Genomic DNA, 5,601 nt, shown 5'->3' on the forward strand with positions numbered 1-5,601 from the left:
GTAGCCCCAGATGCACTTCAAAATTTTGATTTTAGAGCCTTCGAATTTGCAGCCAAGAGATAGTACAGTAAAACTCCCACTTGATATCAGGACAAAACTTGGCAAGTCTATAAGGAAAAAATGAAGACTTTCTTAGTTTCTGAGCGTTGGGATAGTGTGGATTTGATAGTTAATGTGGAGTGGTGGCCGCGTAATAAAGTCACAGAAAAAAAGTCACAAAAAGTAACAATTTTGGTGTCAATTAAAGCAATTAAAGTAATAAAACAAAATATTTTGGATCGTTACTAGATAGTAACCCCCAGGGGTTTCCGGGGATCGTTACCTAGGACTAATATTTCTTGGGGGTCATTATCTTTATGATATTTAGTCTTTTGTATATGTTTTTACGGCAATTCCAACGCCTCAAAGGTGGAAACATACTGGGTTAAAACACTTGGGGTCACTATCTAGGAAAGATTAATGTGACTTTTTCCTGTGACTTTTTTACCTGTGACTTTTTCTGTGACTTTTTTTACCTTTATTCATGATTTTTCAAGTCTCTCTGCTAACATATGATTATGTCTAAGAAGCCTACCGCAACTAAGTAAGAATGAATACAGTGAAAAATTACGTAAGCGGAGTCCCAACCGTATTACATTTAGCTCTATAAAGAAAACTAGAAAAATTTTACGTCTTCATTAATGCTCGTTCTCTGAAAGTTTTTTTTTTCTTTTTTCGTCAGTTGAATCCTTTTTTTATTTATTATTTCAATTTTATCAAACCACCGGGAAGTCCAGTATTAAAGTAAAAAAATTAAACGACGCTAAAGCGCCAGTAAACTTTCTTCAGTGTCACTGTTAACAACAGCAGACGATATGTCGGTCTCCCTTGTCCATGATCCTTGCCTACAAACTACGACCTTCATGGTGACGTCAACAAGAGCTAACTTCAGCGAAAACAAACCAATCTTACGTTAGTTATATCTCAGGTGTTGTCGGAGATTTTGACCGTTCGTTGTGCTGACTTGACCCAGTTACTGATTGCTGTGAACGTAGTTCCCGGTTATATTGAATATTCCTCTGTGTGCTGTATCGACTTGGTACGTACTTGAAAGTTTGTGGTGCTTTGTGGCAATCAGTGTGACCTACGAAGAATTGGCCAGGGGACACTCTTTGGTCTCTGCTCACGTAAAGTTAACGGTTTTTTTGTTTTTTGTAAGTTTCATTCTTTACGTTAGTTGTAGGTTTTTTTCGTGATTTGGTGATTTTCACTTTTCTTTAGTGTAGTTCTTATTTGAAATGCTAACGCGTTACGTTTGAGGTTGTTAACTTTTATTTCCAGGACATAGCGTTTTTATTTGAAATATTAACAAGTTATGTTTGAGGTTTAGTTAACTTTTTTTCCAGGACGTTGTGTTTTAGACTTTAAAAAACTAACACTTCATGAGTTAATGTTGTCAGTGTTCCAGGACGTTGCGTTTTAGACTATAAAAAACTAACACTTCATGAGAGTTAATGTTGTTAGTGTTGTGTTTTTCATTACTAGGCGTCGTCAGTGTTCCAGGGCGTTGCGTTTTAGACTTTAAAAAACTAACACTTCATGAGAGTTAACGTTGTCAGTGTTACTAGGCGTCGCCTTGACTGGTATTTGAAAGGGGACTGTACTTGAAAGGAACTTTTGACTCCACGTGCGATAGTTGCGTTTCTATTGTGAAGTGTTAACACTTCATGCTTTTGTTAATGAATGTTAAGGGTTACCGTTTATCACTGTTCCGATTTGACGTGTAATGGGCTTTTAATACTCGTCCTAGTTGCCATATGTTCATGTTTGGGGTTAGTTTTTAGTTATACTGTGTTTTGCTGAGTTTACTTGAATTGACATGCGATAGTTTAGATTTTACTTGCATTTAGACTTCATTTAAATTAAGAAATTTGATACTTACATTTAGACTTCGTTTAAATTAAGAAATTTGATTCACCGTAGTACTGTATTACTATGAAGTTGAAGTTTCGTTAGACTAGCCAAACTGCCCGCCCTCATTCACTGTTTTCCACGACCTCACTTCTGTTCATGGAACACTTGAATATTTCTAGATTTGTTTTAATGTTAACTAAAGCTATGTAGCTGTAACTAAGTTTTAGTACTTCACATAAGCTATGTAGCTGTGGTTTAAGTCTGTCGGTAACTTGTAGTGGCTGGGGATCGCATGTCTTTTACAGTAAGTATTTCACGGAGGGGGAAATTGTAGATAACAATGTATTTTCAACTTCCTTCAATATTCCTGGAGGGTGGCGTTCTATTCTTTGAGTGAATAATTCTAAGTTTTGTTTAGGGGTACTAGATATTTATTTACATTATATTCATGTAACATACTTTAAAATTCTTCGTGTATAGTGCTGTTCATGTATGAACCAATACTTTTTTTTACCTCCACTGCCTACAGGGTCGGTGCCCCTGTAGGCAGTGAGGTAAAAAAAAGTATTGGTTCATACTTTTTCTACCTCCACTGCCTACAGGGGCGGTGCCCCTGTAGGGGTGGAGGCCCCTCCGAAGCCTTGTCCCATAGGTCGTAAGACCTATGGGACATGTGCTAAGGAGGTTCTATTAACTAATTCATTTTCCTTTCAGATGGTAGGGGTGGAAATCCTCTCAAGCCTTGTCAGAGGTCTTACGACCTATAGATTTTAATTTCAAACTATTTCAATTTCCTTTCAGGTACTAGGGGAGGAAGCCCCTCCCAAGCTGCTAGCGAGGTTCAAAAAACCTTTCATTTTCATTTCAGATGGGTGGGGTGGAGGCCCCACACTTTCAGGTACTAGGGGAGGAAGCTCCTCCCAAGCTGCTAGCGAGGTTCAAAAAACCTAATTAATTTTCATTTCAGATGGGTGGGGTGGAGGCCCCCACAATTCAAAAAACCTAATTCATTTTCATTTCAGATGGGTGGGGTGGAGGCCCCACACAAGTCTGTCCTACTGCCCGCCTATGAGTAAGTGCTAGGGAGGTTCAAAAAACTAATAGCTGGTAGGTATTAGGTGTGGAGGCCTCGCCGAAGCCTTGTGCCCATAAGTCTTACAACCTATAGGCATGTGCTAAAGGTTCAAGAAACCTAATGCCTTTTAATTTCAGATGGTAGAGGTGGAAGCCCTCCCAAGCGTTGTCCTATGGGACCTATAGGAATGTGTTAGGTTCAAAAAAACTAATTCATTTTCCTTTCAGATGGTAGGGGTGGAGGCCCCTCCCGAGCTTTAAGTCTTACTTACGACATATGGGTATGTGCTAGGGTTAAACTAATTACTTTTCATTTCAGATAGTAGAGGGTCGAGGCCCTCTCCCCCAAAAGCCTTGCCCCATAGGTCCCATACCAATGCGTATGTACTAGAGGTTCAAAAAAATATTAATTTTCCTGTCAGATGGTAAGTGTATTTTAGTTTTCTAAAATTAATTGTGAAGACATTTTTTAAATGGCCTTTTTTAAATCTATAAATTTTGGCAAGAATCGTAGCTGTTACCTTAACATAACATTAATCTTTTAGACTTTAAAGTTAAAATTAACAGCGGTTTTAACTAGCTGTTTTAACTACGTTTTTAAATTTTGTAAGATAAATGACGAAGTTGTAAGAAAAGATTTAATCAAATTTTAATAATTAACTTCAGCTGTAATAGACTTTAGATTTTGATTATATACTGGTCGTTAACTAGAATTATTTGCAGGTCCTTAACTAAATTATTTGCAGGAAACTGTTCTTGCATTACTTAAAATTAGTTAGATAGCCAAAAACTAATATTTTGATGTGAAGTTCCAACTGTTCATTGTTCATGTTAACCTGTTTAAATTTTAATTCTACTAGCTAATAAATGCTAATACAAATAAGATGACAATTTACTAAACTATTAATTAGTTAAGCTGGTCCACTTGAGTAGTTTTCTGTACGCTCCTATGCTCCTGAAGGTGGATTTTGTTTTAAGTAAAGTTTGGTCACAATTAAAACAATATTTGGATGTAATTAAAGGAGAGTTCAGATCTATCTTATAGTTTAATGCTCTGTAAATTTCTTGTTCTGAAATATTTCCTATATTTACAGGATAGGCTCACTGGAACGGCCATTTAAGGCAATGCATGCGTAATACTGTTAGTAAACTACTCGCGTGTTTGAGGAACTTCGTTGCTTTACAACTACAGCTTAAAGATTTCAAACTGGAGTCGGAACGGAGGATGGGGTTACAGGTTACTTAGTTCAATTTTTATGGTAATGTGCAAGTAATTGACACTTAATAAATTTTTGTGAAAGCTGTGTGAATTTCAACATCCTTACCATAACCATATTTAAAGCGTGAATTATCTGAAGCTTAACTTTATTTACTGGTAATCTTAAAACCAAAGCAGTTTTATGTAACAATGGCAGTAAAATTCTCAACTTAGAGGGTTTTGTGCGTAAATGGCATTTTTACTATAAATGCACAAAAGATATTAGATATCTAATGGCATGAGTTTGGAGACTCTTTATTATAAGAACTAAATTAACATTTTCTTTAAAATAAAGCAGCCCAAGTTTCATTAAGATATTTTGATGGGTCGTAATTTGAGTTTAAACTGCTTATGCAAAACAGATTTTTAACTCCCTTAAGGTTTTTTAAACAGTTATTTAAAGATCAGTCTCAAAGAATTTAGTTATGAAGATTGATTTAACGTAGTTTCTAATACACCTGTCAGATATGAAAAGCTTATTTTACTATTAAATTAACTTAGTCTTTACCTAGTTTAATACACTGCTAATGAACGTAAGTGGCTGAAGACACTCTTTAAAATTTCAAAATCAAATTGTTATGACTGTCATTGTTCAATAGTGTTTAAAGCTATTATGGGAAATGAGGGATGGAAAAAATACCCTCTTTCATTACAAAGTCCGCAGTTAACCTACGAAATTTTCATGAACCAGATTATCTGAACTAAATATCTTGGTTACCGTACCAACAGCTTTTGACTTGTTCCTGTCACTCATTTGTTGGCAATTTTCAGAGTTTCCTTCGCCATAGTTTTAACTAAATTATCTCGACAGCATTCGATAAATTTGGAAGTCCTCCATGATTATGCAGCTGCATACTTAGTTTTAACCTTTAGTTGCAGAGGCCTCTTAATTTTACCCCCTAAGCTTGAGCTGCTTTTGTTAAACCTAGCTCAACTGTTTTGTTGGGTTCTAATCTGTCCGTATAGCAACTGAGTCTTGCGTTCATTGCCAGTGTATCTTCTATGCAAGTGTATCTTCTATAGCTCCTAATACTGTTAGTGATTGCTTTCTCTTAATGGCTGTGATGTGTAGTTTCTATGACTGACCTATGGAGATGACAAAATAGTAATACCAGTGTTCATAGTCTTAGTTGCTCAGATTACAATGTTTTGAAGCACATAAATTGCAGCCCATATTCATTGGCGCTCCCTCCCCATCCCAAGACTTCATTTCCATACATCCTCCAGACCTTCATTGTTCCTGCAAACTAATCCGTTCATAACACTTCCCCAGCGTTTTCAGAAGTAGTGTCTGATTTTAATTTTTTCCATTAGTATACGTTTAACGTCTAGGCTTCCATGATTCATAAATTCCTGAATTCACTTTTTTTCACAGT

The 5,601-nt window shown here is 36.2% G+C and overlaps 1 long non-coding RNA gene across 3 annotated transcripts; it reads left to right on the plus strand.

Annotated features, from left to right (window-relative positions):
- Nucleotides 1-352: 352 nt before the first annotated feature.
- On the plus strand, nt 353-4,257 carry LOC136837351 (uncharacterized). 3 transcript variants are annotated; one of them, XR_010852662.1, is made up of 3 exons: nt 353-1,193; nt 3,287-3,392; nt 4,062-4,257. It is a non-coding gene; the product is annotated as an uncharacterized lncRNA (long non-coding RNA). The 3 variants fall into 3 exon arrangements; XR_010852663.1 differs by having other exon boundaries at nt 355-1,166; nt 4,062-4,256; XR_010852661.1 differs by having other exon boundaries at nt 552-1,078; nt 4,062-4,253.
- Nucleotides 4,258-5,601: the final 1,344 nt, after the last annotated feature.

Source organism: Macrobrachium rosenbergii, chromosome 59, assembly GCF_040412425.1.
Source record: "Macrobrachium rosenbergii isolate ZJJX-2024 chromosome 59, ASM4041242v1, whole genome shotgun sequence".
NCBI lineage: Eukaryota > Metazoa > Arthropoda > Malacostraca > Decapoda > Palaemonidae > Macrobrachium > Macrobrachium rosenbergii.